The sequence below is a fragment of the Sus scrofa genome, chromosome 7, assembly GCF_054392235.1.
Source record: "Sus scrofa isolate SSC_HxYL_T2T_F1_AM1 chromosome 7, Sscrofa_HxYL_maternal_Yorkshire_Landrace_v2.0, whole genome shotgun sequence".
Lineage (NCBI taxonomy): Eukaryota > Metazoa > Chordata > Mammalia > Artiodactyla > Suidae > Sus > Sus scrofa.
This window is the reverse complement of record NC_139389.1, coordinates 101,119,504-101,143,852: the sequence shown is the minus strand read 5'-3', so window position 1 is coordinate 101,143,852 and position 24,349 is coordinate 101,119,504. Positions and strand designations below refer to the sequence as shown.

The 24,349-nt window shown below is 36.3% G+C and overlaps 1 protein-coding gene across 6 annotated transcripts in view; it reads left to right on the top strand.

Annotated features, from left to right (window-relative positions):
* Positions 1-24,349, top strand: part of LOC102159623 (uncharacterized) — a 412,972-nt gene that overhangs the window by 209,240 nt on the left and 179,383 nt on the right. For 2 of the 6 annotated variants that reach the window (XR_014810989.1, XR_014810988.1), the window contains exon 5: positions 22,521-22,657. The exons of 3 other annotated variants lie outside the window; for them this stretch is intronic. The gene's annotated coding sequence lies outside the window, so the exon portion shown is untranslated. Of the gene's footprint in view, positions 1-17,791; positions 17,854-22,520; positions 22,658-24,349 lie in introns of all 6 variants that reach the window. One more of the 6 variants, XM_084969529.1, reaches the window with a different exon arrangement.

Sequence of the window (24,349 nt, the reverse complement as noted above, 5' to 3'; positions counted from 1 at the left end):
ATTTTTAACTGGATTATTATTATAATTATTATTATTATTTTGCTGCTGAGTTGAATGAGTTTATTACATATTTTAGATACTAACCCCTTATCAGATATATGGTTTGCAAATACTTTCTCCCATTATGTTAGTTGCCTTTTCATTTTATCAGTCATTTTGTTTGCTGCGAAGAAGACTTTTACTTTGATGTAGCCCCCTTGTTTTTTTTTTTTTTTTTTTTTTGCTTTTATTGCTTGTGTTTTTTTTTTGTTGTTGTTGTTGTTGTTGTTGTTGTTGCTATTTCTTGGGCCGCTCCCGAAGCATATGGAGGTTCCCAGGCTAGGGGTTGAATCGGAGCTGTAGCCACCGGCCTACGCCAGAGCCACAGCAACACGGGATCCGAGCCGCATCTGCAACCTACACCACAGCTCATGGCAACGCCGGATCGTTAACCCACTGAGCATAGGGCAGGGATTGAACCCGCAACCTCATGGTTCCTAGTCGGATTCGTTAACCACTGCGCCACAACGGGAACTCCTGCTTGTGTTTTTGGTTTCATATCTGAAAAATCATTGCCAAGATCAGTGTCAAGGTCACCCCCTATGTTTTCTTCTAGGAGTTTTACAATTTCACATTTTACACTTAAGACTTTAATCTATTTCAAGTTAATTTTTGTGAGTGGTGTAAGGCAGGGGTCTGGTTTCATTATTTTGCATTTGGATATTCAGTTTTCCCAACACTACTTATTGAAGAGACTATCTTTTTCACATTGAATAGTTTTGACTCCCCTGTCAAATATTAGCCAAATGCATGTGTGTGAGTTTATTTCAGGGTTCTTGATTCTGGTCCTTTGTTCTACGTGTCTTTTTTTTTAGAGTGCCATTTATACTGTGTTGATTTATAGCTTTGTAGTATAGTTTAAAATCAAGGAGTATGATGTCTCCAGCTTTGCTCTTCTTTCTCAAGATTGATTTGGCTATTTGTCGTCTTTTGTGGTTCCATATACTTTTTTTTCTATTTACGTAAAAAATTCCATTGGAATTTTGATGAAGATTGCATTGAATCTTGGATGGCTTTGGGTAATATGGACATGTGAACAACATTAATTTTTCTGGTCCATAGACAGGATATCTTTTCATTTATTTGTATCGGCTTCAATATGTTTCCTCAATGTCTTATAGATTTTAGTATGTAGATTTTTCCTGCAGTTAAAATTTTTTTTCTAAGTATTTTATTATTTTAGATGCTATTATGAATGAGATTATTTTCTTTATTTCTTTTTCAGATAGTTCATTTTTAGTGTATTGGAAACACAACTGATTATTGTATGTTGATTTTGTATCCTACAACTTTACTAAATATGTATATAAGTTCAAAATAGATAACTTGGATGCCTTCTATTTCTTTTTCTTGCCTGATTTCTCTGGCTAGAATTCTAGCACTTAACTGAACAGGAATGGTGAGAATGGGCACCTTTGTTTTATTGGTGATCATAGGGGAAAAGCTTCCAACCTTCACCGTTGAGTATGACGTTATTTGTAGGTTTGTCAGGCATAGCTTTTATTATGTTGTGGTGTTAAGAGCTTTCCTTTTCTTTCTTTCTTTCTTTCTTTCTTTCTTTCTTTCTTTCTTTCTCTCTCTCTCTCTCTCTCTCTCTCTCTCTCTCTCTCTCTTTCTTTCTTTCTCTCTCTCTCTCTCTTTCTTTCTTCTTTTTCTTTTTAGGGCCACACCTGAAGCATATGGAAGTTCCCAGGCTAGGGGTCATGTTGGAGCTGCAGCTGCTGGCCTACACCACAGCTCAGCACAATGCCCAATCCCCATTGAGTGAGGCCAGGGATTGAACCCACATCCTTATGAATATTAGTCAGGTTCATTTCCACTGTACCACAACAGGAATTCTCAGAGCTTTTCTTTTTATAGTGAATAGATGTTGATTTTTGCTGAATGCTTTTTCTGTATCTATGGAGATAATAATATAATTTTTATTTTTATTTCTATTTATGTGATATGTCACATTTATTGATTTGTGTATGTTGAACTATCCTTGTATCCCAGGAAGAAATTCCACATGATAGTGCATGATCCATTTAGTGAACTGTTGAATTTGGTTTACTGCTGTTTTGTTGAGAATTTTTGCATGTATATTCATCAGGGATATTGGCCTATAGTTTTCTTATGGTGTTCTCATCTGGCTTTGCTAGTGCCTACTTCATAAAATGATTTTGGTATATCCCCTCTTCTTAGAATTTTTGGAAGAGTTTAAGGATTGGATTTTTTTTTTAATTTTATTTATTTTTTTTTAATGTTTGGTAGAATTCACCAGTGAAACCATCTGGCCTTGGGCTTTTCTTTGTTGGGAGGTTTTTGATTACTGATTCAGTCTCCTTACTTGTTATTGTTCTGTTCAGATTTTCTCTTTCTTCAGAATTTAGTCTTGGTAGGTTGTGTGTTTCTAGGAATTTATCCATTTTCTTCTCGGTTGTCCAATTTATTGGCCTATGATTGTTCATAGAAGTCATTTATGATTTCTTTGTATTTCTGTTAACTATTCTAATATCATCCTCTTTCAATTATAATTTTATTTACTTAAGTCTCTCCCCTTTTCTTAGTTTCTCTGGCTAAAGGATTATTATTGTTAATTTTGTTTATGTTTTCAAAGAATCAGGTTTCAGTTCTTTTAATCTTTTGTACTGTTTTCATACTCTCTATTTCATTTATTTCTGCTCAATCTTTGTTATTTCCTTTTTCTCATTTTGGGCTTAGTTTGCTTTTTTTGTTCTAGTTCCTTGGAGAGTCATTTGAGATACTTTTTTTTCCTTCTTTTTAGAGCCTCACCCACAGCATATGGAAATTTCCAGGCTAGGGGTTGAATTGGAGCTGTAGCTGCTGGCCTCTGCCACAGCAGTAGCAATGTGGGATCCAAGGTACATCTGCAAACTATACCACAGCTCACAGCAATGCCAGATCCTTAACCCACTAAGCAAGGCCAGGGATTGAACCTGATAAACCTGTAGATGTTTATTACTATAAACCTCCCTCTTAGAAATACTTTTGCTGCATCACATTAAGTTTTGGTATATTGTGTTTCCACTTTTATTTTTTTCTGAAGATACATATTTTAAAAATTTCCCTTCTTGAGGTTCCTTTTGTGGCTCAGCAGAAATGAATCTGACTAGCATCCATGAGGTCCATTGACAGGTTCAATCCCTGGTCTCGATCAGTGGGTTAAGGATCTGACATTGCTGTGAGCTGTGGTGTAGGTTGCAGAAATGGCTCAGATCCCACATTGCTGTGGCTGTGGTATAGACCAGCAGCTACAGCTCAGATTCAATCCCTAGCCTGGGAACCTCCATATGCTTCAAGTGTGGCCCTAAAAAGACAAAACAAAACAAAAAAATTCCTTTCTTATTTGATTGTTCAGGAGTGTGTTATTTACTTTTCATATATTCTCCCTTTGTTTAAATTAAAGGCTGAAACTTACATTACAGAAGAATACAAAAGACGAGGACTCAGTGTGACCCATGACAGTTCAAAAACTTACTAGTTTGACTATTAGCATTTCCCAGAGCTTGGAGTTTCCTGGTGGTCTTAATGATTTGATGTTGTCACTACTGAACTGGCTCCAGTTCAGTCCCTGTCATGGGAATTTCCACATGTTGTGGGCATGGCCAAAAAAAAAGAAGACTCTACTTATCCCATGAAATAAGCATAATATTTCTGTACAGAGTTAAAGTTTTTTCCTATTTATCTGTACTGACATCTTCCTCATGCAATAGCTTTTCCTTGGTTTCAGTGTGAGTGTGTGTCATTATAAATACATTAGGAAAGAAGTGTTCTGATTTCAGAATTATCTGAACCTAATGGGAAGATATGCTGAGGTCAAGTTGAAGCAGCTTTTTGAGTTAATATTGGTAGAAAAGGGTTTTTCTAACTAAAATATAGCTTAATGATTTTCTAGGGGGCACAGAGTGTTTTACTGATAGGATGCCATTTTCTGTATCTTCATCTCATTCTTTCCCTTAAAAGATTGTCTTTTTTCTAGTCTGTTTTAAATATTTGTTTTATATAAAATATTTGGAAAATTCAAAAAAGTAGGATGAAAAACTGTATAATTCTCATTCCTAGAATACATTTTGGCATATTTTCTTTTAATATTTTTGTATGTATTTTCTTCAGTGTTGCTATAATCACATGCCATATTTAAAGTGGTATATGCCTGTTTGGGGGAAAATATCTGATTTTAAAATTATAGGAGTAAAACATGTTCTTGCTAGAAAATGTGAGAATACAAAAAAAAGTGTAAAAAAGTTTTAGTTTCTGGCAATATGGCAGAGTAGATGTTCAGAGAAATCCTTATCAGTGCAGAAATAAGATAGGAGTTTAAACCCTTATAAGGTCAAAGTACACTCCCCCTTAGTAGAACTGAGTCTCCCATGGAGGCAAAGCTAGGAAAAAAAAGTCTGCCCTGTTGGTGGGCCAGGTTGGAAGGCTAAGAAAAAAACCCTCCCTGTGAATTCCTAAGCCATGAACTTATACTTGAAAAGATTTATAGCTAGAATTCATGCTATTATTTGCTCTACAAACCCCCAACTTGAAACTCTAACTTAAAGTGGTTCTGGATTAGTTGTGTCCTTATGTACTTAGCAGGAGCAAATGCAAATTATCTCTGATGAGATTCACTTTAAACTCAAGCTTCAGTGAGTTCCACAGATAAAGTTCAAAGGAATATGAGCTTTCAGGTATAAATCACTGAACATATGAGGAGACAAGATATGAAGGAGATTCATTGGAAACCAACAACCATCAAATCGGACCAGCAAAGGTTTCTTATGTTAAAATGATCAGTGATAGAATATGAAAGAAATATGTTCAATGCTTAGAGAAATTAAAGAGAGCTCACTGAAAGTATATGAAGGAATAATATATTCTCAGATCTGAAAAAGGACCAAATAGAATTTCTAGAAATAAAAATTATAATGTTGCAAATTAGAAAATGGATTGATTAAATAGCAGATTTGATACAGTTGAGGAGAGATTTAGCAAGTTGGAAGATAGATCTAAATAAATTTTCCTAGAATTCCTTGTAGGGAGACATGAAGATGGCAAATATAGAAGAAGTTGAGGGACATGGATAATAGAAAGAGAAGTTTCAATATATGTTTAATGACAGTCCCAGAAGGAAGATAGTGATGTAGTTTTGAAACCCCTCTCTAGGTAGATGTGAAAGAATGGTAGGAGGAGGGACAGTGATAGAAAGTATGTTACTATAACAAGCTTTCATAAATTGAACTCTGTTCAAAATACAAAGCTTGTCACACTGAATTTAAAAAAATCCACCCAATGATTGTATGAAACACACCTAAAACATAAGAATACAGAAAAGTTGATAGTAAGTGCATGAGAAAAAATACAGGTAGATAGTCACCAAAAGAAAATTGGCATAGCTATGTATACTGTTGTCATATAAAATAAGATTTAAGGTTCAAGGACTTTACTTGAAATGAAGAAGGGTCTAAGCATTAAAGTTTAACAGGAAGATATAACAATTTTAATCTGGGATGCACCTGATTATACAATTTTTAATTGATAAGATGCCAAGGAGAACTAGACAAAGTAACAGTCAATGTAGGAGATTTTAATGTATCTCTCAATAATTGATAGATCAAGCAGATAAAAATAGAAATCTGTATTAACACAGAGGATTTGAGCAATACAAACAGCAAGCCTGTTCCAATGGTTATATAAAGCACCTTACTCAACAACAGCAAGTATATATTTGTGTTAAATTCTTATGGAACATTTATAAAAATTGATTCTAAATAATGAAGTAAGCAAGTCTTTACAAATTTTAAAGATATTGTATTAGTCATATTATATTTAATGATTGCAGTGCTAACAAATTAGAAATTAAACCATCTTAGCCACAGCAATTAGACAAACAAAAGAAATAAAAGGCATCCAAATAGGAAGAGAAGAGATAAAACTGTCACTGTATGCAGATGACATGATACTATACCTAGAAAACCCTAAGGACTCAACCCAAAAACTCCTTGAACTGATTAATAAATTCAGCAAAGTGGCAGGATATAAGATTAACATTCGGAAGTCAGTCGCATTTCTGTATACCAGCAATGAAACATTAGAAAAGGGATACAAAAATATGATACCTTTTAAAATTGTACCTCACAAAATCAAATACCTCGGAATACACCTGACCAAAGAGGTAAAGGACCTATATGCCGAGAATTATAAAACTTTAATCAAAGAAATCAAAGAAGATGTAAAGAAATGGAAAGATATTCCATGTTCCTGGATTGGAAAAATTAATGCTGTGAAAATGGCCATCCTACCCAAAGCAATCTACACATCCAATGCAATCCCTATCAAATTACCCATGATATTTTCCACAGAACAAGAACAAACAATCCAAACATTTATATGGAACCACAAAAGACCCAGAATCGCCAAAGCAATCCTGAGAAACAAAAACCAAGCAGGAGGCTTAACTCTCCCAGACTTCAAGAAATACTACGAAGCCACAGTCATCAAAACAGTGTGGTACTGGTATCAAAACAGACAGACAGACCAATGGAACAGAATAGAGAACCCGGAAATAAACCCTGACACCTATGGTCAATTAATCTTTGACAAGGGAGGCAAGAACATAAAATGGGAAAAGGAAAGTCTATTCAGCAAGCATTGCTAGGAAACCTGGGAAACCTGGACAGCTGCATGCAAGGCAATGAAACTAGAACACACCCTCCCACCATGCACAAAAATAAACTCCAAATGGCTGAAAGACTTAAATATACGACAGGACACCATCAAACTCCTAGAAGAAAACATAGGCAAAACACTCTCGGACATCAACATCATGAATATTTTCTCAGGTCAGTCTCCCAAAGCAATAGAAATTAGAGCACAAATAAACCCATGGGACCTCATCAAACTGAAAAGCTTTTGCACAGCAAAGGAAACCCAAAAGAAACCAAAAAGACAACTTACAGAATGGGAGAAAAGTAGTTTCAAATGATGCAACTGACAAGGGCTTAATCTCTAGAATATATAAGCAACTTATACAACCCAACAGCAAAAAAACCAATCAATCAATGGAAAAATGGGCAAAAGACCTGAATAGACATTTCTCCAAAGAAGATATACAGATGGCCAACAAACACATGAAAAAATGCTCAACATCGCTGATTATAAGAGAAATGCAAATCAAAACTACCATGAGATACCACCTCACACCAGTCAGAATGGCCATCATTAATAAATCCACAAATAACAAGTGCTGGAGGGGCTGTGGAGAAAAGGGAACCCTCCTGCACTGTTGGTGGGAATGTAAACTGGTACAGCCACTATGGAGAACAGTTTGGAGATACCTTAGAAATCTATACATAGAACTTCCATATGACCCTGCAATCCCACTCTTGGGCATCTATCTAGACAAAGCTCTACTTAAAAGAGACACATGCACCCGCATGTTCATTGCAGCACTATTCACAATAGCCAGGACATGGAAACAACCCAAATGTCCATCGACAGATGATTGGATTCGGAAGATGTGGCATATATACACAATGGAATACTACTCAGCCATAAAAAAGGATGACATAATGCCATTTGCAGCACCATGGATGGAACTAGAGAATCTCATCCTGAGTGAAATGAGCCAGAAAGACAAAGGCAAGTACCATATGATATCACTTATAACTTGAATCTAATATCCAGCACAAATGAACATCTCCTCAGAAAAGAAAATCATGGACTTGGAGAAGAGACTTGTGGTTGCCTGATGGGAGGGGGAGGGAGTGGGAGGGATCGGGATCTTGGGCTTATCAGACACAACCTAGAATAGATTTACAAGGAGATCCTGCTGAATAGCATTGAGAACTATGTCTAGATACTCATGTTGCAACAGAAGAAAGGGTGGGAGAAAAACTGTAATTGCAATGTATACATGTAAGGATAACCTGACCCCCTTGCTGTACAGTGGGAAAATAAAAAAAATAAAAAAATAAAAAAAAGAAATTAAACCAAAAGATAACTTTAGAAAACTCACGTTTGTATATTATTAACACTTACTTCTAAATAATCCAGATGTCTTGGAGAATAGACTTGTGATTGCCAAGGAGGAGGGGAAGGGAGTGGGATGGACTGGGAGTTTGGGTTAGTAGATGCAAACTGTTACATTTAGAATGGACGAGGTCTTACTGTAAAGCACAAGGAAATCTATCCAGTCTCTTGTGAAAGATCATGATGGGAGATTATTATGTGAAAAAAATGTATACATATGTATGACTGGGTCACTTTGCTGTACAGCAGAAAACAACATTGACACAACATTGTAAATCAACTATAATTTTAAAAAATTTAAAAAATAATCCAAATGTCAGAAATAATGGATATTGAACAATGTGTGCTAAAGCAAAATGCAGGAATCAAATTGAGCACTAGCCAAATGTTAATAAAGACTTGTATACATAAACAGATGTACAGATATATACCTGAGATACAGTCAGGAAAATGACTTCCAAAGGATATGTGGGAAAGAATTTTTATTCAGGATATGAATGAGTAATTAGGTTGTTTACTAAATTAATGGATTGGCAACTTTACAGGGAATGAATGCTATATGGTCTTAGCCTGTTTAGCCATTCTTTGTACTCAAATCTTAAAGAGAATTTATACTCAAGTTATTACTTAGTTATAGTACTGTTAGTACTATATAGTAATTCATGGCTTCTTGTTTGGGAATTATTGAAAATTTTAAATCAGGTATAGACTGTAACAGATTGTGGTTGTTGAAAACTGCTAGCAATATACAAATTGTAGATATTGCTTACGGGATTGTTTTGCATTTAGAACTGAACAACAAAGAAATAGTACATATTAAAATGTCTGGTACTTTGTGGTACTCAGAGGGAAATTTATAGTCTAGAATGTATGGTACTTAGAGGGAAATTTATAGCTTATTTTGCTCACATTAGGAAAAAATGCTGAAAATAAATAAGCTTAGCATCCAAATTAATGAAGTTATAAAGAATAGAATAAACTTCCAAAAACATTATTAAAAACAATCAACAAGAGACAAAAATTAATGAGCTAAAGAAAAACAATTACAGTAAAGGTACCAACAAAAGTATGAGTTTTTTTTTTTGAAAAGCTTTGAAAAATTGACATATCTCTGGAAGAATTACTTAAGGAAAAAAAAAGGCAGAAACCGCAAAGAAATACTATCAAGAATAAAACAGAACAAAACTACAGACAAGTTTAAGAATGTACAAAGGAATATTACAAATAGCTTAATGGCAATGAACACAAAAGTATGAGAAATGTTAAAATTTGTAGAAATTATGTTATCATTATTAAGTGTAAAATATAAATAAAGTAGTCAAAATTCTGCTACCCTTTCTTGCATGTCTCACCCATTGCAATAATTTTTATTTAAATGAATAATTAAACTCACATATAGAAATTGTTAACATTTTAGAGTGTGTGTATATATACATATACACTGAAACATAGTTCATTTGTATATTGATTTTAACATCAGTTACACAGATACCTGCATAGATACTAGAGGAAAAATGTAACAAAATATAATGACAGACAGCATCTGGCTTGTTATTCTTTACCACTTAAAAACACTGTATGAGTTTTAAAGCAGCTAATCTTATCTCAGTTTTCTTGGCAATGAAATGAACAATATGTTCTTCCTACAGCTATGCTTTTGTGGAGCAAAGAGAAAAAAAGATTTTTCTAGCAATTCTCCTGAGACAGCATCCTATCCACAGGGAGTTTGATCATTATTAGCAAAGACTGAAACAGCATTATTATTATTTTATGATATTATTACACAAAATTAGCAATTGTTTGGAGTGAGGAATACAGCTCAGAACCCAGTTTCCTGGCCCTAGAAAGGGTGGAAACTAAAAGGGAAAAATGACAAGAAACACAGTAAAGAAAGCTTTCCTCTGACCACAGACCTCATCTGAAAACATACAGTACAACTTTGGAGTCTAAACCTATGAGTCCTTTGTTATCACACTTTTTATCTTCTCTTGGATGAAATAATGTTTCAAAAGCTTTTTGTTTTTTTGGTTTTTTTTTTCAAGGATACATGGGTGGTATATTTTTTTAGTGCTTGTGTATCTGGAAGTGTCTTTTTGCTGTTGCTGTCTTCTCAAGTAAAAGGCATTCTGTCCAAGCTGAAAATTCTTGAGAACCTTAAATCCTCATTCTCACAAACTCATATTAAGTATTTCATATTATTTTCTATTATTAAATATTAATTCTATTATTTAATAGAAGTTTTTCTGAGTACATGTGTATATATGTAAAGGTATAGAGAAAATTCTGAAAGAGTACATACCCAATTTTCAACAATAATTATCTCTTAAGTAAGGAATAGTTATTTTGTGTGTGTGCACGTGCATGTGTGTGTGCGGTGTTGAGGGTGAGCAGTAGTCAAAAATCCTGTTAATGTCAACTGTAGGATTTTAATTTTCTAAGCAAAAAGGAGGTGAAACATTCCAAGTAAAATTAAAACTTAGAGCAACCTGGAGTTCCCTGGGGGATCAGCGTATTAAGGATCCTGTGTTATCACTGCTGTGGCTCTGGTTACAGCTGGATGTGGGTTTGAACCCTGGTCCCGGAACTTGCTGGTAAGCAGACAAAAGGAGAAAAAAAAACAAAAAAACAAAAAAACAAACTTCTAAAGCAACCTCTTGTGTGATAGTATTTCTCCTTCAGGATTCTGTAGACATTGTTTTATTGCCTCTGGCACTTAATTCAATAAACCTCTTTAAGAATTTTTGAAAGCCAACTATGCATCATTGTATAGGGGATACTTTAATGAGCAAAAATGGACTTCATGGAAATTACAGCAAACTAGAAGTGAGACTAAGTAATTATATAAACAAAAACTACCTGTGGTAAGGGCTCTAAAAAGGAGACACATAATTCTGATGAGAGTATGTAATGAGAGAACTGATCTGGTCAGGAGGTCAGAGAGGAGCCCCTGAAGTAGAGACTATGACGCAGAGAGAGAAGAGCACTTCAGGGAGAGGAAGCTGTGAGTGGTGGGAGGTAAGCACAGTGCCTCTGAGGAGCTGAGGACAGTTGAAGTGTCTGGAGAGGAGCAGGTGGAGCTGGAGAGTGGGTAGGAGCCAGTACATGGAGTGCCTTATAAACCAAGCCAAGGATTTGGCTTTGAACTGAGAGCCATAGGAAGCATTTGAAGGACATAAATATGGGAGTGACATCAGATCTGTACTCCAAAGAGTTAATTCTGGATACTGTGTGAAGAATTGAATGCAAAGCAGTAAGGGTGAAAGTAGGAAGACCAAAAAGGTGTCAGTGGCAGTAGCCTGCAATCAAGATGATGGTTGCATGGCCTAGAGAGAGTGTCTGCTGAGACAGAGAAGAGGGTACATTTGGGAGACTTGGGAGATAACATCTGCAGGACCCCATGCAGGGGTGAAGGAGAGGAATATATCAAAGGCAACTCCTAGTTTCTGGCTAAAGTGACGAGCACATCCATAGAGGTTTTGTAGGAAGAGAACCAGGTTTGGAAAGAACATCATAAATTTCATTTTAGATGGATTGAATTCAGTAGTATTTTGACATATTTAATTGAACATGTTGAATAGATATTTGTTCAGCAGATTCAGATCCAAGGAGAGGTCCAAACTGGAGATTTGATCCTGTGACTCAGGCTATGAATCCTGAGATCAGTTGAAGGTGAGATCCTAGGACTTTCTAGAGCATAAGGTTCTGTACTTGGACTAGACTGAGAACAGGTAGAAGCCAGAAATCAGAAAAGCCTCTGGCACTTAGTGTGTCCATCTTTCTGTTTGTACCAAGAATGTCCTCTTATCTACTGTTGATGTATCCTTGGCTAGGAAACCCCTCTTCGTGTTCTACTGTTAGGGAAGCAACCCAGGCCCATCTAGAGAGAACCAAATCCTTGGGCCAGTTAACTTCTGTTCCTCTGCCACCACCTCTACTGCTAACATCATTTAGGAAAATGCTTCAATTTTATTACAGGTGGGGCTGACCAAGAGAATAGGGAGAACCACTTGAATTACTCAGTCTGGGAGCCTGGGAAAGGGGATTCAAGTGAGGCCTGTGTTAGGGTGGTTGCATTACAAGACCAAGCCGACCAGAATTGCAGCTAAATTACTGCCCCAAATCTTTCACTTCACATGGTATCTAGGAGCCTTGGGTTCCTTAGGGAGGAAACTAAATCTCTGGGAAAGGAGTAAACATGAGTTCATGATTTATCATCTGGGTTGGTGTCTCTCAAGACCAGGAGATAGCCAGCTGGAGTGTGACATTGGGCAGTCCTCCTCTGTATCCCGAGGACCAGGATAGGCTCCTCTGAGTGGCTATGACTCTAGATCTGTTCATGGTGAGTGCAAGAGAAGCTGCAAGGCACTGCCTCTTACTGCCTCTATCTTTAGTGCCGTCTCGATTAGCACCAAAAAGTGCTCTCTCTTAGGGGAATAGAAAACCCCTGCTGCGTGAACTATTCAAAACACAAGATGTGAGGATCTGGACATTAATAAATGATGACATGAATCAACACCTACATTTCTTATCTCAATTAGATCCTCACTCTTCTTTGTAATCAAGCTACCCCAGCTGCTGGCAGTGTTGTCATTTAGCTGGAGGCGAACAGCACCCCTGGAACTGAGCTTATTAACAATAAGTGAACCTTGGGTTCGGACCCCTTAGGGGTTTGGCTTTCTGAAGCTAGGCACAAATAAAAATTCAGCTGCCTAGGCTTTGCATTATCACATTTTCTGGGTTATATTGATCTCCAGGGAATCTGCTTGATGCATTTCTAAGTTGTTTGTTTTGCTTTTAAGGAGAAGATCAGATTTTTAACAACCTTCAATTATCAGAGATGCTCCCTTTAAAATAGGAATTCTGGGAAGCAAGATTTTAAAATGCCCCTTTCTTAGTCAGTATGTTGGCTGTCCAAGCCTTGCCCCTCCTGGCTGCTGACTTAAGTGTGCAGCCACAACTTTTTGCTCTGGTTAGCATTCATTAGGTCCAGCACACTTATAGTCTAGGAAAGGAAATAGTTTCTAATTTTCCTGCTGCCTCATCAGCAAAATTGACAGCTAAATTCCAATTGCTGAGGCTTTATTACCTTTGAAGATGTGAGAGGCAGAAAAGAGCACAGCTGGGTCCCTCATCCTAGGTGGAGTTTGCAGGACTGGCAGATAGAGGCAGTTTTTGACTGTTAACTGAGGGCAGTTTAATTCGGAGGCAATTGTGGGGAGATGAAATTTGAACCCCACTGATGTTGGTTTCTGTGAAAAACTGCCCTTTCAGGAAGACACCTCAGGCTTCAAGACTTCCTCAGTTAAGTGTGATCTAAAAGGCCCAGGGAAAAAGTTTTAGGAAGTTCAGCTATTGACGTAAGGCAGATAACTTGTGAAGTTTGGACAACTCATCCACTTGTGAATTTGCATATCTCCTACTCTCTTGGAAATTCCACATCCAAAAGGCATTAGAGCTCAGCCTGAGAAAACGGCAGCTTAACATGGTGGAAGCAAGGTGATTTCTTGTTATGTGTAATTGTGTAGGCAGAGGAGGCCAGCTAAAGGCTTTCTAGGATGGGGTCTTTGTTGAATCTTTGACTAATTGTGTGGTCACATGTTCGTATGTTTCTATTTCCTAAAATAAATGTTTACTGCTAAAGAGTTCCCTTTTACAGTATAAGAGCACTTTCCCAGGAAGTGCTTGCCTAGCAGTCCTTTCCTTTCCACATGGGTCCTTGCTCAAGATGGCAATTTACCAAAAGAGTGTAATTATGCAATTGAAAAGTCTTTAAATTGGATTGTCAAGGAAATGCGTGAAACATCTCAAAATAGTCCAGGTGTGAGTATAAGGTAATGAGGTGGATGTTTACATTTTTATAAAGCTCTACAAAACAAAAGCAATGATTCTAAATTCTGACTTCCCTCTTCCCCAGATTAGCATAGGGTAATCAAAACAGAGTCCTGGACACCCTTTCCTAGAGCTTTGCTCTTTCTATTTTGTGTTGCATGCTTTCATCAAGAATCTCTGTTACTTCTTATTTATTTATTTCTCAACTCTAAGGAGGAATGATCACTCCTGTCTGGGGCTTGTTGATGGAGACGATGGAAGTTTTCTTTAATAAATAACTGCCAGACCCTTTAACCCACTGCACTGGGCTGGGGATTGAACCCACACCTCTGCAGCAACCCAAGCTGCTACAGCCGGATTCTTAACCCAATGCACCAACTGCAGGAACTCTTCCCCCATTCTTCTAGCTGCAGTTCTTTCTTCCATTCCATTGCTGCTTTCTGTAAAAGGAGCCAGAATTGGCCTAAAAATCATCTATAAGTTTCTCACCAAAGTCACAATATGATAGAAATTAACATGGGCATTTGGCAACACAGACATTTCTGACATGTGGGTTATACAGCCTGATATGCACAAATTTCAGATGGCTATTATTTATTTCTCTTCAAACTTGTAGCTTTATGACTCCACAAACATTCCAGCAGTGATAGCATTGCTTAAAATGCCCACACATCTCTTCTGGAATTATCCCCAACACTAGCTGGCAAATCATATAACACACAGTTTCATCTTTTTTTAAAAAAAATCAAAAGCAGTATTGCATAGCAAGGTCACTTCTACTCACCTTTATCTATCAAAATGGATTCCAAACAACTTCTCTTTCTCAAAATCAAATCCATAAAGTGGCTGAATATTTATCAGCCACTATTAATGGAATTCTAAAGAAAATGCCATAGGCTAGGAAAACAATTCCTAAAATGAAGCTCCATGAATTTTTAAAATGGCAGTAGTATCTGACTAGTATAGAAACTGCAAGGAGACTTCTTTGGAACAAATAATTCTTGTTTAGATGTGTGAGTTCTTATAAGTTGGTTAAAAAGAGAGTCTCATTTGGTCTTGGAAGTGTGATAAGTTGGTTTAAAAAGACTGTCTCATTTGATTTGGGATATGAGATAAATGGGTCCCAGCCTTGCCAGTAAACATGGGCTAAGTGCTTAGCATCTCTAGTTTTCTGAACCTTCACATTTAAAATGAAGGATTTAGATTAGAAAATCTCCAAGGACTCTTCTAGCTTCAATATAGTACAACCTATCCATCAAACATTTATTGGGCAACTACTGTGTTGGATACTTTTCTGGAAAAAAGTGATATAAAATCCTTGTCTGAAAAGCTGTCAAAATCTAGCTAGTACTGTTGGTGACATACAATTTTTATATCATCAGTATCATCATAATATGCTCTTTTATATATTATATAACATAATATTTGTTGCTGTGTAAACTGGCTCCCTGTTCACCAAATATTTTTATTTTCTTCCAGGCAACTCTTCTCAGACTTTCTTGTAATTAATTAGGTGTGGCCAAGTGACTAGAGTCTGGCTAATCAGATATGAGCAGAAGTGACATATGCTACTTCTAGGCCTGGTCCATGAAACCCTCCTATGTATGACCTTCTCTGTCTTTCTCCATCTAGCATCTGAAAAGAGAGAGTACCAGAGAGCCAGAGAAGTATGGAACCTCAAAATGGAAAGAACTTGGGTCCCTGAATGACTGTGTGAAATATAGCCCCCACCCCCAATACTTCCTGCGCATCTGCACAGAACTGTGATATGAGGGTGAAATAGCACTTACTGTGTTAATTCACCCCAGTTTTGGGATACCTTGCCAAATATATTTACTTTATAAAGGAAGAGGCCCCAAGTCCTTAGGAGATAGTGGTGAAGGTGGATAGACATTGTAATAGTACTTCAAGTGGGCAAAGAGCTAGATGGAGTATGTGTGCAAAAGGAAAAGGCAGCATAGAAAAGAGGGGTAAACAGAAGAGTAAGGAACAGACAATAGTATAATTATTAGAGTACTTGATTGCCTAACTCCAAGATGTCTGTCTAAAAAAAATTACTTGGAAAAAAAAGGGCTATCCATCACTTTTAGAAGAAATAGGGAGATAAAGGTCAAATAATCTTATGTTGTCATCTCTCCAACACTTGCAGGACAGTAGAAATTCTTTTGGAAACCATTCAGTCAAGAGTGAAACCTTGGTAAAAATTTCATCTGAAGTGATGTCTCTAAGTCATGATTGCCTCTTGTCTCAAAATTTAGAATCTGATATGTAGCTATCTAGAGGTATAAAAAGACATTATTTAAGGAGTTTGGACCATGTTAACAATGATAAAGATAAAATCTAAATGGATGCTCAAATTCATCTAAAAGCCAATGCGTTTGGGCTACTTTGGCTCAGTGGTATGGAAGATGGAACCATATTCTAATTGGTATTATATTGTGGTAGGTAGAATAATGGCTTCCCCAGAATGTCCATATACTAATTCCCAAAACCTGTGAATGTCCTTAGATGACAAAAGGAATTTTGCAGATGTTATTAAATTAAGAATTTTGAGATGAACAGATTATCCAGATTATCTGGGTGGGTCATTTCCATGTAATCACAAGGGTCCTTATAAAAAGGGAAAAGTATCAAAATCAGAGAAGGAGATCAACAACAGAAGCATAAGCCAGAGTGATGTGGGACTTCATGCCAAGAAATGCAGGAAGCCTCTAGAAATATAAGAGGCAAGGAAAGGGATTTTTTGCTAAAGGCTTTAGAAGGAACACAGCCCTGTGAACCCATTTTGGACTTTTAATTTTCAGAACTATAATAAATTTATGTTGTTTTAATCTACTGAATTAATGGTAATTTGTTATAGCAGCAAAAAATAACTAACATGTAAATATAATACACTGGCTTTTGCATTCTTTTCTATCCTATCCATAACATACATAGACCCTGATATGTGAGTCACTCTGCTATATGGGTACTATAAAAAAAAAAAGGAATATTAAAAAAAAACACACCTTCCTATAGGTTTTATGTCTTTGGAAAAATTAATTTATTGAACACTTAGTATGTTTATATGGCATTTATACTATATGCCTTGTAGTATATATACATTTATATTATAATGTATATATTTGCTATACCTACACCTTATGGATATTTATCCTAAGGGATTTACAAACAATACTTCATTTAGTTTTCTCATAATAACTTAAAGATATAGGTACTTTTATCTCCATTTTACAGATAAGAAAACTGAACTTAAGTAATTTGCCCAAAGTTATTTTTCTAGGAGGAAACAGAGCTGGATTTGAGGTCAGCTCTGGCTACTCCAGAATGAATGGTATTTTCTACTATGATGTTTAGAATTCACTGACTTGAATTAAACCTTTAAAACTCTGATTTTTATAACTTATTTTCATCCTGCATAAATATTTTATCAAAATTGTCTTCTTGTTGCTATATGCTTAGTGAATCACCTAAATTAATTTTAAAAACTTAGATGATAATGTTTAACTTCCAGTAATGGCAAACCAGCTGGTGGTAGAGAAAACATGAATAAAACTCAATAAAACTTGGTATTTGAAGCATTGGAGAGCTACTAAAGTAGCTGGGATAGGAGAGCTACAATCCTGGAGAGAAAGGAGGGTCTTTGAGGTAAGCCTTACAGTCTGTGCTGTTTTCCAAATGAGATATTTACCAATTTACAAGTGGTCTGGCAAGATAGACTGGAAGTAAGAGAAAAGATCCCTCTAAGTAGGAGAGAAGCTGAGCAATTTTCAGCAGTGTTATGGTGCTGGGGAGATAATAATTGGTGTTCAGGACTACTGACTAAGCTTAGACTGGAAGATGCTGCTGCAAAGGAAAGTGCTAAAAAATGAGCCTAACCATCTCAGTTGCTTCTCCTTGATAGATTTGTGAAGTAGTAAGTAGCACTGGCCCAAAAGAAGCAAATCAGGAACAGCAGCCACAAAGGTAAGCCTGAATGAGCTCCAACTGAATCCCACAATCCCATAGATAGCAACTATAGTCTTTTAGAGGGGCAGGTCTGAAAGGGAGACAAAACTTGCAAGAAGGGACCAATAAAGAGGAGACCTGAATTTTTATGACTTTCAGTCTGAGAGAAGACCAACATTTGGTTACTACATGAGATGACAAAAACTCTGATAAAAAAGACCTGTCCATTTGCCTTTCTGTCCTGAAGAATCAGAGGGCAGAATACCACAGTGACTGGAAAGTAAGATTGTAATCCTGGAAAGGAGAGAGTCAGAACCCCAAATTCTCTGTATAAACTCTTCTCAAGTTTCTGTCTGACCCCTGAACCATACATGCCTGGGATATACTCCAAATACCTCAAAGAAGGCTGAAAGATCAGAAGTGAGATTTGAGCTATTGTGCAAGAGACAGAGTTACAATTTGTCTTTCAGATTCTTTTCTTCAGGGCCACACCTATAGCATATGGAAGTTCCCAGGCTAGGGGTCAAATCAGAGCTGCAGCTGTTGGCTTATGCCACAGCCACAGCAATGCCAGATCCCAGCCATGTCTGTGACCTACACCACAGCCTACGGCAACACCTGGTCTTTAATCCACTGAGCAAGGCCAGGAATCAAACCTCCATCCTCATGGATACTAGTTGGATTCATAACCCACTTAGCGACAATGGAAACTGCAGAGTTTACAGTTGGGGCAAGTCAAATTAACTGACTGCTAAAACAAAGACGTTAACATTCTTTGGAAGGATATAAATAAATCTAGTTTCTACAGCATAACATTGACAAGGTCCATGATTCAATTCAACTTGACATATAAAGAACCAAGAAAATGTGTTCCAATCTTAAAAGACAGTAAACGTAGACCAACAGTGAGAAATTTGGAATTAGCTCAGAAGATGTAAAGATAGACCTTATGAGGATGCTCAATGAAGAAAAATAAGCTTGTAATCAATTTTAAAAGACTCTCAGCAGAGAAATCCTATAAAATATTACCTATAAGACTCTAGAATTAAAAAGGACAATATCTGAAGTGAAAAATTCACTGAAGGAGCTTCTCTGAAAAAATGGAAATGAGAGAGAAAAGAGTCAGTGAATGTGAGGATATAGCAGTAGAAATTATCTGATATGAAGAAGAGAGAGAAAGAAGTTTGAAAAAAATAAACATAGTCACAGGCAACTAAGGAATAATAACAAAAAGTTATGTAAGTAGACTCCCAAAGAGAGTAGAGACTGAGGCAGAAAAAGTATTTAAAAATAGAATCGGAGTTCCGTCGTGGCTCGGTGGTTAACGAATCCAACTGGGAACCATGAGGTTGCGGGTTCAGTCCCTGACCTTGCTCAGTGGGTTAAGGATCCAGTGTTGCCGTGAGCTGTGGTGTAGGTCGCAGACGTGGCTCGGATCCCCCGTTGCTGTGGCTCTAGCATAGGCTGGTGGCTACAGCTCCGATTGGACCCCTAGCCTGGGAATCTCCATATGCCACGGGAGCAGCCCTAGAAAAGGCAAAAAGACTAAATAAATAAATAAATAAAAATAGAATGGCTTAATATTCCCCAATGTATTGAAAGACATAATTTAGAAATTCAAGAATCTTGATGAATACCACACAGAATAAATACCAAAAAGCTTTGCCTTCATGCATCGAAGGCAGATTGCTAACGCCTAAGCTAAAGAGAAAATATTGAAAGCAGCCAGAGAAAAATGACATACTGTATCAGAGGAAAAATGATTTGAATTATCATTATTGATTATATTGTTCACGTCTCATCAGAAATGTTAGAGGCTAAAAGATAGTGGTGTGCCATCTTTTAAAAAGCTTTTTATTTTAAAGTAATTTTAGAAAATACAGAAAAGTCAAAAAAAATAATTCAGGGAATTTCTATCTACCCTTCACCCATCTTCCCCTAACGTTACCAGCATAGATAAGCATCGATGATTATCAAAGCCAAGAAAGTAACATTGGCCCAATTCTATTAACTAAATTATAGACCTTAGAATTTCATGTTTTCCTACTAATATCCTTTTCTGTTGCAGGATAAAATTCAGGAACACATGTTGTATTTATTTGTTATGTCTCATCTCCAACATCTGTGACAGTTCCTCAATCTCTCCTTGTCTTTCATTACCTTGATACTTTTGATGGATATTGGTCAGATATTATGCAGAATGTCTCTTAGCTTGGGTTTGTCTGAAACTTTCTGGTGATTAGAATTAGTATTTTTGGCAGGAATATCACAGAAGCGATACTGTATTCTCAGTGCATCATATCAGGAAATTCATATCACATATCTTATTCCTGGTGTCGGATAAGGTTGTGTTTCTTTATTGGGAAGGTATTATTTTTCCAATTGTAATTAAAAACGTCTTGGGAATTCCACTGTGGCTCAGCAGTTAATGAACCCAACTAGCATCCATGAGGACACGGGGTTCGATCCCTGGGCTCGCTCAGTGAATTAAGGATCTCGTGTTGTTGTGAACTGTGGTGTAGGTCACAGACGCGGCCAGGATCCCCCTTTGCTGTGGCTCTGGTGAGGCCAGTGGCTACAGCGCTGTTTGGATCCCTAGCATGGGAACCTCCATATGCCGTGGTATGACCCTAAAAGACAAAAGAGAAAAGAAAAGTCTTGTAGGAAATATTTTGAGGTCATACAAGTATCCTGTTTCTCCTTAAACTTTCACTAGTATCTGTCTAAGAATCTTGTCTGTGAAAATTTTTCCTGTGGCATTTGCCTAATGGTGATTTCTGGAATAATATCTTTAAGTGCTTAAACAAACAAAAAAACCTAATCTTTTGACCTAGAATTTTATATCTAGTGAAAAATGTAAGAACAAAGGTATACAGTCAAATAATAAAAAGATGGCCCAATTAAAAATGGGCCAAGGATATTTCTCCAAAGAAGATAAACAAATGAAAAGATTCTCAACACTTTTAGTCATTAGGTATATTCAAATTAAGGCCATAATGAGATACCTCTTCACATCCACTAGAATAGCTCTGACCAAAAAAGACAGATAATAACAAATGTTGACAAGAAAGTGGAGAAGTTGGAATCTTCATACATTGTTGATGAGAATTAAAATGGTGCAAATAGATGCTTTGAAAAACAGTCTGGCAGTTTCTCAAAAAGTTAAGCATAGAGTAATCATAAGACCCAGCAATTTCTCTTTTAAGTATTTATCTAAGAGCCAAAACATGAAAACAACTCAATGTCCATCAGCTGGTGAATAGATAAGTAAGATATGGCATATTCACACAATGGACTATTATTTGGCCATAAAAAGAAATGAAGTACTGATGCATGCTATAAGATGGATAAACCTTGAAGAATGAAAGAAGCCAGTTACTAAAGACTATATATTATACAATTCCATTTTTATGAAATAAGCAAATGCATAGAGAAAGAAAGTAGTTTAGTGGTTGCCTAGGGCTGGAAAGAGAGTGGAGAAAGGAGGAGTGACTGCTAATGGGTATAAGGTTTGTTTAGGGGGAACAATGGAAATGTTTTAAAATGGTGCCCATGATTGCACAACTCTGTGACTATATTAAAAACCATTAAATTATACACTGTAAATTGGTAAATTATATGGTATGTGGATTATATATTAATAAAACCATCTTAAAAAGGAGCAAAAGTGAAGTAAAAACATTTTCTGATAAAATAAAACTAAGAATTTACTGTTAGAAAACTTGCTCTATTAAGTGCTATGATAATTTCTTTAGATTGAAAGTAAATTATACCATGTGGAAACTTGGATCTTTAGAAAGAAATGAAGAACATTTGGAATAGTTAGTATTTAGGTAAATATAGAAGATAATTTTTATTTTAAAATACAAAGAACTATTTAATGAAAATGATAACATTGTCATATGATATTTATAGGTCTTAGCCAATGCAATAAAGCAGGAGAAAAAAATTAAAGATATAAGGATTTTGCAGTTTGTGCGTAGGATTAATAAACAGTGCCCTTAATAACAGCATTATCAGTTGGATCCTCTGGGAAACAGACACTGAAACAGATTTAGGAGTACAAGATATTTGTTGGGGAGTAGTACCTATGGACAATAAAAGAGGGAAGAAGCAGAACTGGGAAAGGATAACCTCAGACCAGGATACTGAACTCACAGTCTTGACCAATGGGGAGCATTGAGGCAAAAATTTTTGTTAAAGGGGTCTCATATTAGGCCGAAGTGGCCAGAGCCAAGTATCCTTACCAATTAGCCAAGTATTAGACATTATCTGGGAACCTCTCAAGAATAGCCTATTCTTACCTCAAAAGATGAAGCATAGCATAAAGGTACTAACAGCTGGAGGCTATCAGCTAACAGAACTTCTTGCAGCTCAACAGTAAGTTCTTTTGTAATGGGAGACCCAAGTGGTATAGCTCCGTAACTTAAGCATTAAAACGTATCATATAACTAGGAATTAGTATAATGAAAGATAAGTAAGACTTGTACACAGAAAACTATATGACAAGATTAAAAAAATTAGAAAAAACAAATGAATGGAAGGACATACGTATTCATAGATTGAAAGATTTACTATTGTAATGATTTTGTAATGATATTATAATGTATTGACATCACTGACCTATAGATTTAAGACATCTCAGTGGGTACTATATTTTATGGAAATTATCATATTGATTCTAGAGTTCATATAAAACTCCAAAGGACTAAGAATTGTCAAGACATTCATGAAGAAGAATAAAACTCAAGATCTTATACTACGAGTAACTAAGAATGGTATTGGCAAAGTCTTCTAAACATATGACCAATGGAACATAAGAGTAAGTCTATAAAAACACACATAAATAAGTGTTCACCTAATTTATAACAAATTTCTACTGAAAATGATGGGGAAAGGATTGCTTTTCAATGAATGATACCACTCAAATTGGATATCCACATGGAAGAAAAAATGTTTTAGCCCATATCACATCATACACTTAAATTCCAGATGGACTCTATTTCACAGTATGAAAAGTAAAAAAAACAAACAAACAAACAAACAAAAACTGTTGTAGAAAATAATAGAAGATGATACATTAAACACCTTGGAGTAGGCAAATATTTCTTTTTTCTTTTTTTTTTTTTTGTCTTTTTGTCTTTTTTAGGGCCGCACCCACATCATATGGAGGTTCCCAGGCTAGGGGTCTAATCAGAGCTGTAGCCACCAGCCTATGCCACAGCCACAGCAACAGCAGATCCAAGCTGCCTCTGCAACCTGAACCACAGCTCACGGCAACTCTGGATCCTTAACCCACCGAACAAGGCCAGGGATCAAACCTGCAACCTCATGGTTCCTAGTCGGATTCGTTTCTGCTGTGCCATGTCAGGAACTCCGGTAAATATTTCTTAAGCAGAAATATTAACCATGAAGAAAAAGATTGATAAATTGAACTACACAGAAATTAAGAACGTCTCATCATCTTAAGGTAGCACTAAGAGAGTGAAAAAGTAGAATGGGAAAAGATATTTGTAATACACATAGCTGACCAAGTTCCCATAGCCAGAATGTAGGAAGAATTCCTGTAAATCAGTATAAGAAAGGCAGACAATTCAACAGAAAAATGGGCAAGAGATTCGAATAGCTATTGCATTAAAAAAAAAACTCCATAGATTCCTCAGAATCTAAAAATAGAACTACCATTTGATCCAGCAATCCCACTCCTGGGCATCTACCCAGAGAAAACCATGACTCGCAAAGACACATGTACTCCGATGTTCATTGCAGCACTATTTGCAATAGCCAAGACGTAGAAACAACAGAGGAGTGGATCAAGAAGATGTGGTACATATACACAATGGAATATTACTCAGCCATTAAAAGGAACGAAATACCAGCATTTTTAGCAACATGGATGGACCTAGAAACTATCATGCTAAGTGAAGTCAGCCATACAATGAGACACCAACATCAAATGCTTTCACTGACATGTGGAATTTGAAAAAAGGACTGACTGAACTTTGCAGAACAGATGGCTGACTCACAGACATTGAAAAATGTATGGTCTCCAGAGGAGACAGTTTGGGGGGTGGGGGGATGTCCTTGGATTATGGGATGGAAATCCTGTGAAATCAGATTGTTATGATCATTATATAACTACAGATGTGATAAATTCATTTGAGTAATAAAAAAAAAATAGGGATGAATAACTGGCCTAAATGCTAGGTCCTGAGATAAATCCCATAAAATTGACCAATTATTTTCATGCAGTGGCCTGTTTTAGGGGTAAAATAAGTCCCCTGTCAGTGTCATCTGTTCTGTAAATTAAAAATATTAATGATATTTGGCAATGAAAGAATAAAAGCAATTAGGTGATTTGGTATAAAAATAAAATAAAAGACTAAAAAAAAAAAACCCCCAAATACTCCATAGATATGATCATATTAAGTGAAGCCAGAGAAAGACAAATATCATATGATATTACTTGTATGTGTAATCAAAAAGAAAGATATAAATGAATTTATTTACAAAA